Here is a 15916-nt window from a genome sequence, read left to right on the forward strand (position 1 = left end):
GGAAAATGGAGACAATGGTAGAGGGAAGGTGGGATTGATGATGGAATACTAAGTGCCTCTAACAAATCATCACGAACAACTTTGTAAACCATGGTATTTAAATAAAGGGTGGGGGGAAGATTTAAAAGTTGTGTATACTATACAAGAAAGTACACTTGCCTTTGTGGGGACACTCGCTGGAAAAGGACAGTCTCCCCCTGAAGAAGCTGATCAGAAGAAAAGGCAAGCAAATGTTATCTATCATACAGAGCTGGATGAAGTAAAAGGAGACTAGACAAACAGCACCAGGGGCTGGTGTTGAGAAGGCTAGTAAGGCTTCATGGAAGAAGTGACAGTTGATAAGATGAGGTGGATGAAAAGATTTAAAGTGGGAATGAAGGGGGTTGGAGCAATATCACAGCGGGTAGGGCATTTGCCTTGCATGCCACCGACCCAGATTTGATTCCCAGCATCCCATATGGTTTCCTGAGCACCGCCAGGGGTAATTCCTGAGTGCAGAGCCAGGAGTAACCGCTGTGCATCGCCAGGTGTGACCCAAAAATTAAAAAAAAAAAGTGGGAATGAAGGAAGGCACAACCAAGCCTGTGAATACAGCCAGGATAACTGCACATCAAATGATTGGTGTGTTGATAGAATTTTAAACAATTTGGTGGGTGGCATACAGGGATGGCTCAGGCACCATGGAGAGAACACCAGAAGGAGCCACCAAAAGTGTGTAAAACAAGAGCTACACTGCGATCTAGTAGATGACTCAAGAAAGTGGGCAATGTCCCTATTGGAGCTCAAGTGTTGGCGGCACGGTGAATAGTTAGGAAGCTGAGACTAGGGCTGAGAAGACATTGTGGTTAACTTCTGGGAAGAAAACACTGGAAACAAATCCTGGAGAACTTGTGGGAAGAGTAAACAGAACCTATGGGGAGCTGAGATAAAGGAGTAATGCAGGGGATAAGGTCAAAGGGTCTTTTCTTGTTGTTTGCTGAAGCAGTGCTGTTGGGTAATAAAAACAACTAACAGAAGGCAATCACACGATTATTGTTGGTGGAATTAGCATGAATATAAGTGTGGCAAAAAGAGCACCAAGAATCCTCATTTTATTGTGCTTTTTAGATCCTGCATTATAAATGAAGGACTCTCCATCAGCAAAAAAATTACAACTCACTGAAGGCGCAGATGATTAGCTTTTTGGAGGATGGTGCTCAGGGGCTCCAGGTGCCAACAAAGCCAGATTACTCAATTATCAGGTCCACAGGAGCTTGTGTAGACCATTTAGTACCAGCATTTGAACTTGGATCCCTATGCATGTGCCCCAATAGCTGAAATTTCTACTCAGCCCTGATTAGCAGGGTAGACATAAGGTATTTTAAAGACATAAGGTATTAAAAAAGATTAAGCCCCCCCTCCCCCTTTTAGACTCAGTACTACTGCAGAAGCAATAGACTGTGGTATAAGCATAACTTCTATTATACACTCAGATGCAAATATTTGTGTGACATATTCCATTGCCATGTTTTACTGGAACTGAAACCACAGTATCTCTGAGGTATGCCTGTATTTTTCTCAGGAGAATGAAAACAGAAATATGTAATGTTGATCTTACAGTGTGCAGAAAACCTGGGAGGCTGATGAGCTCAGTTTTATAATTGCAATATGGTGTGCCCAGGGACACGGACGTAACTAGCCTGTGTAAATCTGTGGTGCAGACCAGAGTTAGAGCTCAAACTCAAAGGATATCAACACTGGTTGAGGGGAAGAGTTGAGGCTGGGAGGGAATAGACAAGACTTGTAGAGAGTGTATAGAATCAGACCACAGACAAATTTTGTTTGGCAAGCCCAGTAAGATTTAAAATTATTTTAATAACTTGGCAAACACCTCAAAGTAAAAATGTTACATCATCTGAAGGTCAAGTTTCCCAACTTCTCTTGGAAAGAATCTAATCTGGAACTCTGAGCCTTCATCTTTGACCAAGTTGCTGAGAGCTAAGCTCTGGCTGCCTCTTCTGTGGGTTTTGCTCCTCTACGCATCCCACCACTCCCAACTATCCCACTCCCACCTGGCTCCTGAGCCTTGGTAGAGTGAGTTAAAAGCTGTGTGGTGGCAGGAAGAACTCATGAAGAAGCCAAAGGAGGATGAAGAGCATGAAAGAGAATCCAAGACAGAGATCAATCCAAGGAGCAGGAGAGGTGACTGGCGGCCCGGAGAGAACAGCAGGGTGGGGTGGGCTGGTAGCTCTGGATGACAGTCCTCTTCCAAAGATGGAGAGTCAGGGAACAATGAACATTCATCCCACGCCTGAAAGCTTTTTTGGTACACATCAAGAGGGGCTTGCTGTCCTGGGCTAGGCACAGGATTCTCCCCAAAACACCCTTTCCTGCTGTTGTAGATGGTGATGGCAGAATTCTTCTTGAAGAAAGCTTCCTCTATTTGGTTATGGTTCTAATGGGACCCCAAAACCAAATGAATTAGCCACAGTGTTGTTTAGAGTGATCATCCATTCATGTCTAAGGCTGTCACGCTTAAAACTGGCCTCACCTCAACTGACCTTCCTCCTGCCTGTAATCCAAGTGCAGAAGATGGCCAAGATGGAAAATATAAGTGACTTTGTGAAAGATGCTGAACACATTTACTAAAGGAAGTGGAATGTTTTCTAGGGTCAATAAAAGCATTTATAGGTGGCAAAGGGCCAGTGAGAAGGTCAGATTGGCAAGTCTGACTTTACCTCAAAGTAAGCCTCACACTAAGCGTTAGAGTAGGGGAAGGAGAGGGGGTTGAGAACATGAAGGTTCGCTTTGCACTCCATGGCTCTCATGTGAACTAAACTAGAGGATACTGAGGGAGCCAATGGCTATACACCCTGAGAATGATGTGGAGAAGGTCTGATTACAGGGGTTAGCAATGAGCCTGTGTTTTCCTCAAGGGAGCGTTAGGGTGAAACACCACGGATTGAGGCCAGACTTCAACAGGAATGTCCTACAGAGCCTCTGGCAAGCCAGGAAGGGGCAGATAAAGGATCAGGAGCGCCTGATAAGGAGACAATGTGGGGAATCCTTAGACTCTGCAGCTGGTGAGCTAATGAGCTGTGTGTCTTGGGAGAAATTTCACCTCTGGGCTCTTCAACTGCAAAAATGGGAGATTTTCCTAGTTCAAAAGGTTATGTTGTTACAGTACTAAACAAGATTATCTAAAAATATGTGACAAGCAAGAAACCCACAGCATATATAAATGTATTGTCCGAACAGTGGCAGAGAGTGAGAAGCAGGGTCTGAAAGTCTGAGTAAATGAAATCTGAATCTCTGCCTAGACCTGTGACTGGCTGGTTCTCCTTGAAACAATGCTTGCAGCCATGAAGGCGCTGGGTTCTTTCTGCTTTCACAGTCCCAGGCTCCAACAGTAGGAAAGAGAGTCATGGTCTGCAGAATCCACTTGGGCAGATAGCATAGATTTCTGGACAATCTTTTTTTTTTTATTATTATTATTAGTGAAACACCATGAGGTACAGTTGTAGATTTACAATTTTTTGTGCTTGGGTTTCGATTATACAATGATCAGATACCCATCCCTCCACCAGTGCCCATTTTCCACCACCATGGATAATATCCCCCCACCCCCATCCTCCCATCCCCCCCTGCCTCTGTGGCAGGGCAATCCCCTGTGTTCTCTCTCTCCGTTTGGGTGTTGTGGTCTGCAAAAGAGGCATTGAGTGGCAAACATGTTCAGTCCATAGTCTACTTTCGACATGCATCTCCCCTCCTGGGAGGATCCTCCAAACACCCTTTATTTGGTGCTCCCTTCTCTATCTGAACTGCCCTTTCCTCTAGGATACCCGGCTGGCCTCTAAGTTATGGAGTAATCCTCCTGGTGCTGATCTCAGCTATTCTTGGGTATTAATCTCATATTTTGTTACTTTATATCCCCCAGATGAATGCAATCTTTCTATGTCTATCCCTCTCTTTCTGACTCATTTCGCTTAGCATGATACTTTCCATATTGTACCACTTGTATGTAAATTTCATGACTTCATCTTTTCTAACAGCTACATAGTACTCCATTGTGTAGATGTACCAAAGTTTCTTTAACCAGTCATCTGTTCTTGGGCATTCAGGTTTCTTCCAGTTTCTGGCTATTGTAAAGAGTGCTGCAATGAACAAACAAGTGCAGATGTCACTTCGACTATACATTTTTGCCTCTCTGGGATATATTCCCAGGAGTGGTATTGCTGGGTCAAATGGGAGCTCAATTTCTAATTTTTTGAGAATCGTCCATACTGTTTTAATTTCTGGACAATCTTAAAACATGAACACACCTTTAATATATATATATATGTATATATACATATATATATGGAAAATTTTAACAAACTGCTGTATCTGCTTTCGTCACAGAAGGAAGATACTGAGCCCAGGACGAAGGGTGTGACAGAGCAACTTCTGTGTCAATCTGGTGTCAGGGACAGCTCTTATCCTGTCCCCTGGGCCCTGCAACACATAAGGCTCTGAGCTGTCAGCCTGAGTCTGGAGATAACAGGATCTAAATGTACTTTCAAACTCATTAAAATGTTTATCATTTAGGGGCTATGCCTAAGAGTATTCTTTTTCCTTTTCTAATTCTGATTCATAAGAAGAGGATTAGTTAAGTAAATATAACAATTAGGCTAATAAGATTTTGTGTGGGGAACAAAGGTACACTACTTCCCAGGGAATGGCTGGATCAGATTACTGGCCATACAAAATGATCTTCTCCTTTATTCAATTTCAGACCAAAAGGCAGAAGAGAGTCAGCAATGAATGCTGGCCTGCTGGAAAGGAACATAGTCACAGGACATTCACACTGACATCACAGGAAGAGGCTGCAAGATGGCCTTTTGGATGGTTCTATCCTGAGTTCTGGGGAGGACGAGCAGAGACAGGACAGGACACAAAGAAGAGTCTGGTCCATGGCCACAGTGAGCAGTCTCATCTTGGGTGAGGTGCAGACGGCCATCCTGGGGCTGACAATGTTCATACTAGGTGAGCAGGTAGCAGTCACTAGTCTGTGTGTTGTCACTATCACAGGCAGAGTCTGACCTAGGAGTGAAGGCTAGTTCGCAACCTTTCCCCTTTTCAGCCTTGTGTATGAGAGAGCTGGACAGCAGCAGGATGGAAGAAGACAGGCCTGGCACAGAGCCACGTCAGGTCTTGGACTTGGCATTGGAGGGCCACTTTCCCACAGAAGGCAGATATTTAAGCTCAGACATCCCAAGGGGGTGGGATTGAAGCACATGCAATGGATTTCTTTAAAATGGCTCTGGGGAAACAGATGGCAATCTTCCCAAGTACAGGTTCTGGTGCAGAATGGTGTTGCTATGGAAAATTGGGAGGAGTCAAGAAGGAGAATCACTCTAGCATGTTTTCATTGGATTTGAGTGGAGTTTGCCAGCAGGTAAGGGCTGGCACTAGAATCCTCCAATCCCACTACCTGCTTTTACTTCAAACAATTGAGGACTGAAACCAGGTCGTGATATTCAGAAGAAAAGAAAATGAGAAACAGAGAAAGGAGGATACTGTAGGTATTTTTAAATACCTGGGAGAGCTATTGGTCAGAAAAGGAATTGGACAGTTTCAAGCAGGAGAAAGAAATTCAGGGAGGCGAAAGTTCAAGGAAACATATGTAAATATAAGGAAAAATAAAATTAAGTTTTTAGGACTCAATGGGACGAGTAACCAATGTACTTCATAATTATGCCAAGATTAAGAGTATACAGTTTTCTTCCTTCTCTTTTTATATTTATTCGGAGCAAAAACAACTGATATGTTGAAAATGTCTAATGTATTATCTCTCCAAGAGACATCATCTTTTTCTTGGGCCTGAAGTAGACTTTTTTCCAAAAGAAAATGTGCTCAAGCTGCCCTTCTTTGTCTACTTACTTAAGGAATAGGTAGGAGAATATATTTGAAAATGCTTAATCATTAGTCTTACAACTGACAGGTTAATCTGACCTGCACCAGAATATTCCGTGAGTTAATTCCAGAAACACAGTATATGGGAAGTCAATACAAAAAAAGAGAAAAGAAAAAACTCTGCAGTGTGTTTGTTCCTGCAGTGGGGCAGGAGAAGTGCTGAAACCTATGTCAGTTCAGTTGGCTCTGATTAGAATCCAGCAGTCTTTTCATAATATATATGGCATACCATGACAATGTTCTTAACACTCTGCCTTTTACTCAAAAAACAGACTGGTGGTTTCATGGGTGGGGGTTAGGAAATCAAAATTTTTAGTTCCAATATTTTAGATCTGTCATCAGATATAGTATACAGATAGAATCCATAGGCAATAATGTTTAAGCATTACAAACATTTAAATATTGCTAATATATAAGAAATACTTATGTGGTCATTCATTTTACACTGTATACAAACGACAAATCATTGTTGTACTCCTACATTGTTAACCTGTAATATCGTATGTCATTTATATTAAAAACAAAAAAGCAAGTGATGCTAAAGAAGGGTTAATTACCCAGAGAGACAATACACAACATAATATATTTTTAAAAATTGTATTATCATTATTATTTTGGTTTGGGGGTCATATGTGGCAGTGTTCAGGACTTACTGCCAGCCCTGTGCTCAGGGATCACTCTTGGTGAGCTTGGAGGACCATATGTGGTATCAGAATCAAATCCATGTGCAAGGCAAACACCCTACCCAATACACAATGGGTAGGGTGTTTCATAACACCCAGCCCCTACACAATTCCTTTATTGCCTCCTGACAACCCCAGGCTGACAACCTTCTTTATCCGGAATACATAAACCTAGCCTGACCATTAACTGCTGAAACTAACAGGGGAGCACCGGCCTTGCAGGCAGAGGCTGAGGACGCCATCTCTGGAACTCAGCAGCCAGGTGTGTGTGAGCACACTGTGACCCCAACAAAGGGGACCAAAGAAGCACTTCAGAACAATGTAGAGTTCAGGTGAGCAAAAAACTTCACACAGGAAATGACTCCATGTTTACTTTGCAATATAAGTGCAACGGGAAGACAAGTTTTATCCTTCTAGTTAAGACACTTTTATCCTTCTAGTTAAGAGGTGGAGAAAGTAAAAAGACATGTGCTTATTCATTTTCCTACTGGAAAATTCTTCACATTGCCACCCACAGATGACCTCTGTTCTTAGGAAAGTTATTTAAAATGGCAGAAGTTGAGAACTTTGACTCTATATAGATATATCTGTCTCTTTCTGTCTGTCTCTGTGTATGTATATGCCAAATACATTGTCTCTGGCAAGATCTGCCTACTGGAGTTTTCTGTCAAAAGCATCCTTGATCTCAGTATATAATCCATTTCTGAAAAGTTCACCAGACTGGGAGTTTTAGCAAGAGACCTGAGGAGCAGATCCATTTCCTCACGTGGATAGTTCAAGTGGAAAAGAAAACTGTCAACTGCTGCTTACTTTAAGATTCTCACCATACCAATGTTTGATTAAAAAAAAACCAGCTGTAAAGATCTGGAGTTGAATCCTCAGTATTCCTCTGCTCTTTGTTTTTGCTCCATTTCCTCAGCCTTCTCTTCCTGGCTCACCACCTTTTGGGTTCCTGTGAACCACTCCCCCTTCAACCGGAAGAAGAGTAGCGAAATGGATATATCAGATTCAATGCTGTTTCACACCACTGGCTAAAATAGAATCTCAGAAGTAACTGTGGTTTTTTTGCCTTTGTAAGCAGAGTCAAACAGGACTTGTATGAACAATGCACAGATGATGAAATCTGATAGGTTTGATGACTGACAAACCTACATGCATAAACATACACACACTTTAATTTCTATGAAGCTCAGTAACAAAAGCACTCTATAATTCTCTTCAGAGGCCAAGTTTTTACAATGCTTCCTGAACTGACACATAGGTGACTAAGGAAAATGTATCAAACTCCTCTCACTATTTATTTACCTTAGTCAACTGTGTGCACTCAGAGAAGGGCTATGACTTCACTTGAGCTATCACTGGGTCAGGTGATCTCACGGGAGATGATTTAACACAAAGGAACACTCACATCAGAGAAATGCTACCACCTCCTGAACTTCTGTGGGCCGAGAACCCTAAGACATCTTAGAGCTAGACAAGGACAAAACTCTGCAACTGCAGAAGCTCTAAGCAAAACACATCTTTGCCATGGTTTTTTTTGATATAATGTGGTGCCTATTTAGGAATCTTGGTAACACGATGGCCAACAGAAAATGTTTTTGTCCCCAAAACCAAGCAAAAAAAAAAAAACCCAACAAACTACCTTTAAAAGCTTTAAGGTCAGAAATCTGGAAAGTTCTTTATGTATCTTTGCATATTTTTGTGTTAACTTCTGCAAAAGTTGCCAGATTTTCTAGTTTATTCTGTGAGAGTTGGGGTGGGATCACTGTTTTTTCAGCATTTAGATGAGAAAGCCTAACAATCCTAGCACGTGTATGTGAAGGAAAGATGAGAAACGAGCAAGACATGAAAAAGCAGGGAAACTTGTCTTCCCGTTGCACTTCTATTGTTTGGTGCATATTATGACTATTTTTAGTTTTAAGATCACTGATCAATGATTTAGAAATTATTTTCAAGTAGATAGCCAGGGTTAATTCCTCTGACTGCCTCCAAATGAGATTTTTGGACATTCATACACAAAGATTCATAAGTTCATAATCTTAGGGGTATTGGAAAAGGTGATTCTGGGGAAAAGTCAAGGTTGGTGCATGAATCATGCTTGTAAGACTCTGGTGCTTATCCTAAACAACCATTCACTTTCACTTTCAGTGGCACACTTAACATGAACGCCATCTGACTCCAATTTCAGGGAACTTACTAATGCCCACACAGTCCTAAGGTCTTTAATATAGTTTTTATATAAAACTGTTATCCAATATCCATACAGCACTGTATCACTGTATCACTGTCATCCCATTTTTCATCGATTTACTTGAGCGGGTGCGAGTCTCCATTTGTCCCAGCCCTGAGATTTTAGCAGCCTCTCCCCACTCATCTTTCCATGCATACAGAATAAAAATGAGAAATTTAAATATTACTTTTGAAGGAAAAAACAGACAAGCAAACTATCCAAAGGACATATTCATTTTAGTATTATATATAATAGTCAAGAGATAATTGGACAAAGATTATACACACATATATACAGACAACATACATACACACATACATACCTATATACAAAATGGAATACAATTAAGCTATAAAATATAAATTAAATTCTGCCATTTGCAACAGCATGAATGAACCCAGAGGGGATTCAGCTTAGGTGATACATCAAAACACTATTTGATTTCACTATTTATGGCATACAGAGAAGCAAATGACCTAAAAAAAACAAAAATAACTTTTATAAGACCAAATTAGGTATCTCATAGTTTTTCACTAATTAAAAAAAAAGACCAAACTGGGCCAATAAAATGGTGAAAAATAATTAAACATTTAGTGGTGAATTTAATGCAATCATAAGATACTGATGCACACCTGAGACAATCACGTTATACTTCACTAATTTTTTCCTTTTGAAAATTGACGGTCAAACAGACATTGTTACTAGGAATTGGTGTTCTGATCTTTAATTACAAAGAAAAGAGGAAATCTCAGGCAGCCAAGCAGGGATGACCCATGGCATTAAGACACTGGTGAGAGCGGAAGTGAAGACCTTGGCCTTTCCTGCCTCTCTGGTGGGAAAGGGCAGACCCAAGCTGGGTGGGAAGGAGTCACACAGAGTTGCAAAGGCAGTAGCTTGGGAGCTGCGCTAACCAACGAAGGCTCTCTTGTTTTCTGTGAAGAATCCTTCTTTGAGGCACACTTAGAGTTGAGGGAGTCATGAAATTTGCTAAAATGGCTGATTAATTTTGTCAGCAGCATAAAAATAACCTGGGGACACAGACTATTGTTGAGGACCCTGAGACTCTCACAGGGAATCAAAAGACAAACCGGGATCTATCATTCTGACACATTTCTTCATAAACAATAGAAAACTAACTTGATCTGAAGAGCTACAATGTGGCTCACATAATTTCTTCTTCTTAGTGAATCTGTATTGTTAAGCCATTTCACTTCATTCATAAATGCTGAGCTCACATTTTCTAAACAATCTAGAGTAAGCGTGTATACATATTAATACACACAGAAGCACATACATACAGTTTGAAAATATATGAACTATCAACTTACACTGATTAAAAAATTTTATTATTCTGGAGATTCTCAAACTAATGCAAGTATGTGCCCATCACCCACTTGCCTGACACTTACTGACTCATTCCCAATCTTATTTCATGTGTTTCTTCCTGCCACCTGGGAGTACTCTTTTAAAAAAAAAATCCCACACATTTCATCCGCAAATACCTCAGTGTGACTCACAAACTCTGTGTGTGATAGCCAGAATAATCTTTCAAACATGAGAGAGTGAGTTTGTCAATCTTTTAGACATGAGAGAGTGAGTTTGTGATTGCTTAAAATCCTTCCCTGATTTATTCTGGTTACACTTGTTCATATTTTCTCCAATACAGTCTCTTGTTGTTCCTTCAGCCTTATCTCCTAACCCCTGCAACCCATATCTTTGCTCACTACACACTACAGTGCTTTTCAAATGGATTTCTTTTCTCAAGATCTATGTGCTTTGAAGACTGTTTAACTTTTCTTCAGCTTCTATGTTCAATTTAAAAGTCTCTCCTAGAATTCTTCATGACATTGAAGTTAGCGGCATCTTTAAGGATGAAACATCACTCTCCAAGGATAAATAAATATATGGGACTATAGCTGGAGTGATAGCACAGTGGGTAGGGCATTTGCCTTGCACGTGGCTTACTCGGTCAGCCCAGGTTTGATTCTTCTGTCCCTCTTGGAGACCTGGCAAGCTACCAAGATACTCGCCTGCATGGCAAAGCCTGGCAAGCTACCTGTGACACATTTGACATGCCAAACACAGTAACAAGTCTCACAATGTTACTGGGCCCGTTCAAGCAAATCGATGAACAACAGGAGGACAGTGCTACAGTGCTGCATTAAACTAAGAAGATTCTGCACCTGAAAGAAAACTATGACCTGAATACAAAGACAGCCCTCATACTGGGAGAAATTATTTACCTAACATTCACCCAACAAAGGTTGATATCCAAGATATATAAAGCACTGGTGGAAATTCCACAAGGAAAAAACATCCAGTCCTACCAAAAACTGAGTAGAAGAGATGAATAGGAACGTCTTCAGAGAAGAAATACAAATGGCGAAAAAGAAAAAAAGAAGAAAAAGAAAAAATGCTTGATATCACTAATGATCAAGAAAATGCAAATCAAAACAACACAGAAATTGGCACTCATCAAAAAGAACAACAACCAGCGTTGGCAAGGATGTGGGAAAAAAGGGATCCTTATCCACTGCTAGTGGGAAAGTTGACTGGTCCAGTCTTTTGGGAAGGCAGTATGTCTCGAAAAACTACAAACTGAGCTTCCCTATCACCCACCAATTCCACTCCTGGGAATATACCCCAAGGTCCCAAAAGCACAATGCAGAAAATACATCTGCACTCCTATTTTCACTGCAGTAGCACTGCACTGTAGCACTGTTCTCCCATTGTTCATCGATTTACTCGAGCAGGCATCAGTAACGTCTCCACTGTGAGGCTTGTTACTGTTTTTAGCATATTGAATATGCCACAGGGAGCTTGCCAGGCTCTGCCATGCGTGCGGGATACTCTCGGCAGCTTGTTGGTCTCTCCTAGAGGGATGGAGGAATCGAACCTGGGTTGGCCGCATGCAAGGCAAACACCCTACCGATTGTACAACTATATACAATAGCCAAAATATGGAAACAACCCAATTCCCACAAACAGATGACTGTATATAAAGAAACTATGGTACATATACAAAATGGAATATGATTCATCTGTAAGCAAAGAGAAAGTCAAGAAATTTGCTGCAACATGGATGGATCTGGAGAGTAACATGCTGAATGAAACCAGAGGGAGAGGGATAAACTCAGAATGAACTTTCTCATATGTGGAATATAAAGAAACCAGTTAGGGGAATACCAAATGCCAAATGATAATAGAAGCAAAGAACAGGAGGACTGGTCTCTAGTAGGGAGCTTGCCACCGAGCTGGATAAGGGGGATAAGTAAGGGAAGAGAGCACTTGGACAAGGGAAGTTCCTGCCACAGAGGCAGGCTGGGGGGTGGAAGGAAAACTGGGATATTGGTGGAGGGTCATAAGCACTGGTGAAGGGACTGGTGCTGAAACAGTATAAACCTGAAAATCATAAATCACCTTTCTAACTTTGGAATTCATGGTGATTCCATTAAAACGGAAAGAAAAATCTCCTCAGGATAGTCCAGATGAGTTTGCAACTGTTACATGTTCTAAAAGCATCTTGTACTTTTTCTGACTAAATTATAACCATGTAGTGACTGTTACTTTGAATTTAGCGACGAAAAACTATTTCATTTTGTAAGGCATCTGTCTCCACCCCTACTCAAGTGAATTATAAATTCTATGAGGGCTGGGATGATATAAGCCTTGCTTTCCCCACCCATAGCATAGGTCCATGGCTGCTTTGCATAAACCATTGCTATAAGCCTGTTCAATGAATAGGTGGATCAGTATGTTTTTGCTATTCATACTGGGCACATGTATTGAGATAGAGATAGAAAGCAGCTACGTAAAAACAATTCTCTCAGCAATAAAGATCTAACTCTGCCTCATCTATAATTAAGCACCTAATAAGCTTGATGATATTGGTTGATTGTTCAAGGAAAGAATGAGGGTAATAACACCGCTTGGCAGGTTATGAAAATTACTGCTTAGGACTTAACAATGCTATTAACTTGCTCCTAAATTTTCCCACTACTGTGAAAATGCTTTCATATATACCCATGTGTTTAAAGTGGGCACTGTGGTGTCAGCATCATTGTTTCACAAAGGCAGATGCGGAAAAAGCAGTGGCAAAAGCAGAACAAGGCCTTGTGTCTCCACCTGGGGCATGCTCACTTCGGTCTCCCCTCTGCAGGGAATTCACCTCTTGATACTTCATCTATAAGGCAGGGGCTTAGTAAGAATGGTTACTAGGTCTCTATACTTTTCTTTTGAATAGGGGTTGGAGAGGGAACACCCGGTGGTGCTCAGGGTTTCTTCTTGGCTCTGCACTCAGGGATCACTCCAGGCAGGACGTGGGGAACCATTTATGGTGCTGGGATCAAACCTGGGTTAATCTCATGCAAGGCAAGTGCACTATCCACTGTACTATCTCTCCTTCCCTTAGTCAAAATATTTTTTAGATCTTCCAGCCTACAATTTTGTGTTTAATTTCTTAGGCTTCCTGCAAGTAAAGACAAATGATTATAATCCAAAATTGTCTTCCTGCATGTCTTCCTGACAATTCTCAGGGCACCTTCCAATGGATTTAAATAAGACAGTCAATGTCTATGCCCATATTCTCTGTCCAGTGCTTCAGTGATCACTCCAACTCTCTCCTGAGTTCCAGATGTACACAGCCAACTGCATAGTATACAGAAAATGTCTGATTTCTGAATTTCTCCCTTTCCCTTCAGGTCCACATGTCCTAAAGTCATTTGTACTGCCTCATGTAGCCACTCTCTTAGTTATCACTACTATAACACAGACATGGCAATCAGCTCTTTGAAGATGCACTTTACGGGTCACCTCAATGCTTAGCCTAAATTATTTACTCCATCCAATACTGTTTTCTTTCTTGTCACCTCTACAGAGCAATGACATGTTCCTTAACCCCAGGTTTACTAATTTTGGGGGATGGGGTTAGAGCCACACCCAGTGGTGCTCTGAGGACGTTCTGGACTTTGAGCTTAGCGGTCACTCCTGAGCATGCTTGAGGAACCATATGTGGTACCAAGGACTGAACCAGGATGGCTGCATACAAAACAAGTGTCTTACCTCCTATATTATCTCTGGTGGATACTAATCCCTAATTTCAATGCCATTTTCTTATGTCACCTTCCTTCATCCACGAACAGCTCAGACCAATCCTCCTACTCAGTAAGCTAAGTATTCATTTAAATATTCTCACTCTTCCTAGACTGTGTCCAAGTTTTTCAGCATTTAAAACAGGCCTAGCAGAGGGGAAGCATCTAACAAGTATTTGCTGAATTGAACTAAATAGGGATTCTAATTTCTTCTATCAGGAGGAGTCCCAAGCATCACAGACTCATCTCAAGTCAACAGAATACAACTGTTCCTGCAGTTATGGTGTGATTACCATGAGAAATCCCCGAATAACATTGTATATGACTGTCATACTGTATCTTACTTTACAGTAAGTTAGATAGATGGAAGATTCCTTTCTTGTGGGTATGAAGTACAGGGAAGCCTCTTCCACTGACTCATTTTTATGGTACAGTAAGAAACACATGCTGATTTGGAATAATTTGGGTGCCAAAAATGCCAAAAATGTGGAACTTTGTGGATATGGACAAATTAATGGGAAGAGTAAGAAAAATGAAGAATGGCTAAATATTGTCTAGATTAGAACCCTAGACATGGAAACAGGAACATCTGAATTCTGAATTCTGATGCTAATTTTCATTGTTTTAAAAATGTGACATAATATACAAAATATAAAGTCTACCCCTTTAAGTGTAGTGTTCAGCAGCATCAAATATATTTACTTTGTTTTGTAACACCAACAAGCATCTGCAGAACAAAACCAATAGTAACACCAACCATCTGGGAAACATTTACGAACTCAACTCCACAGCCCTAAAATGATCACTCCCCATCTCTCCCTCATTCACAGCCTCTGCAAACACCATTTTACTTGCTGTCCTTGTGAGGTATCTTGTGTAAGTAGAATCATACCTGTGTTCCCTTGTATTTGGTTTTCATTAAGCATGTCTTCAAGATTCGTCCATGTATTCGAATTTCCTTCCTTTTGTGGCTCAACAGAATTCTACTATATGTATATATAACATTTTATTACTTGTTGATGAACATTTGAGTTGCTTCCACCCTTTCAGTACTGTGTATGTTCTCAGTACTGAGAATACAGGTGTACAAATACCTGCTTAAGTATCTGCTTTCAATTCTTCTGGATAATGTAGCACTGCACTGTCCTCCCATTGCTCATCGATTTGCTTGAGCAGGCACCAGTAATGTCTCCACCGTGAGACTTGTTGTTACTGGTTTTGGAATATCAAATACGCCACAGGGAGCTTGCCAGGCTCTGCCGTGTGAGCAGGATACTCTTGGTAGCTTGCTGGGCTCTCCGAGAGGCATACAAAATAACATACCAGTAAGAATTAGTAGATGTAAAAATAAGTAAATAAAAGGTAAAAAAGAATAAAAAATGGCGCGTCCATGTGTAGTTTGATGTTGGCTATTTTGAAGAATTGCCTACCATCCTGTTTGTCACAGTGGCCATCCCATTTTCCTTTCCCATGAATGATGTCTAAGGATATAATTAACTTGTTTAACATGCTAATTTTTCTTACTTAGAGAGCCAAGCTATTTTTAGCATCTTTATTCCTCCGTATGGATAACAGATGATCACATAGTGGTATTATTATTATTAATATTATTATTATTATTTGAAGCAAACTAGTTCTCACTGAAAGAAATTTAGAGAGATGTAGAGAGAGAAAAACACAGAGAGAAATGTATTCAAGAGAGAACACAGGCATCTCCAGAGTGGGAAAAGCCCATGATTTTATTAACTAATATCATATAGAATGGATCCAATTTATATGCTTTCTTGTTTTCAGAATAGAGGCATCCAATCTCTGTTTCTTCCTCACTTCAAAATAATACCTCCCTCCAGCACGATACCTTAAACACAGGCAAAAATGTCTTTCAACACAGTAAAGTACATTGCAAATGAATCTTGGGTTTGGGTCTTGGTTGCATATTGATAATGTGGAAGCAAAAGAGATTTGCAAAGCTTAGAAAC

General features: G+C 40.8%; 1 protein-coding gene across 1 annotated transcript in view; it reads right to left on the reverse strand.

Moving 5' to 3' along the window:
- The window catches only part of PRKCH (protein kinase C eta), a 262663-nt gene that overhangs the window by 6637 nt on the left and 240110 nt on the right, over positions 1–15916 (reverse strand). The gene's annotated exons all lie outside the window — the stretch shown is intronic.

The sequence above is a fragment of the Sorex fumeus genome, unplaced genomic scaffold (assembly GCF_029834395.1).
Source record: "Sorex fumeus unplaced genomic scaffold, SorFum_2.1 ptg000098l, whole genome shotgun sequence".
Classification (NCBI taxonomy): Eukaryota; Metazoa; Chordata; class Mammalia; order Eulipotyphla; family Soricidae; genus Sorex; species Sorex fumeus.